Here is an 809-nt window from a genome sequence, read left to right on the forward strand (position 1 = left end):
TTAGACAAATAATATTAACAAATGGAGATTAAAAGCAAAGGAAAGGTTGTTTGGTTTGTTTTTGGTTTTTTCCCCCCTCTTTTCAGTTTATTGCATGAAAGTGTTACACTAGTCCAAGTTAAAAGTGGACCCCAAATGGTTTCATTATACAAGCTGTGAAGTTTTAAACTTGTGACAAGGGACAGAAGGGAAATTTTCTACTCATTGCAAGGAAATCCTCAGGTAAGTTTCAGTGAGCCACAAGCACTTAAAACACATGAACCTTCAGCTCGTCGTCCTTAGCCAGTCCAATCTCTACAAGGAACTGGCATATGTTCTTGCGTTGGTCACCCTGTAGCTGAATTACTTCGCCATATTCTGGATGCTCAGTTACAGTACCATTGAAGGCAAACTTCTTAAACGCCTTCACTAGTTTCTTTGTATCATAATCATCAGCGATCCCTTGGACAGTTGTAAGGGTCTTCCTGCCGTTTCTCTGTTGAATTCTTATATGGATATAATCCTCAGTCCCAGCAGGAAGCAGGTCATCACCCTTACTTGCATCAGCAAAGGGGTCGAAAGAGTGGAGGTTCTGGATAGCGGACATACGATACGATTCCTTTTCCTCGGTGGAAACGGCCTGCGGAAGACGGTGGCGGGAGAAGGCGGGCAGGGGAGACGGAGCGTCGGGAAGAGAGGAGGCTCGAGGGGGAGGCAGCTGAGTCCTCGGCGGCGGCCCAGTGATTGGGCTAAGGAAAGATTTATATAAAGATAGAATCATTCTTAGATGGCTACCAGGAATGAGAATAGAAGAAGGGAGTAATAATTCC

At 44.7% G+C, this 809-nt stretch overlaps 1 pseudogene; it reads right to left on the minus strand.

Annotated features, from left to right (window-relative positions):
- Window positions 1-247: 247 nt before the first annotated feature.
- On the minus strand, window positions 248-586 carry LOC102849459 (annotated as a pseudogene).
- Between the last annotated feature and the right edge of the window lie 223 nt (window positions 587-809).

This window comes from Elephantulus edwardii, unplaced genomic scaffold (assembly GCF_000299155.1).
Source record: "Elephantulus edwardii isolate Elephantulus edwardi_28Jun2011 unplaced genomic scaffold, EleEdw1.0 scaffold00302, whole genome shotgun sequence".
Classification (NCBI taxonomy): Eukaryota; Metazoa; Chordata; class Mammalia; order Macroscelidea; family Macroscelididae; genus Elephantulus; species Elephantulus edwardii.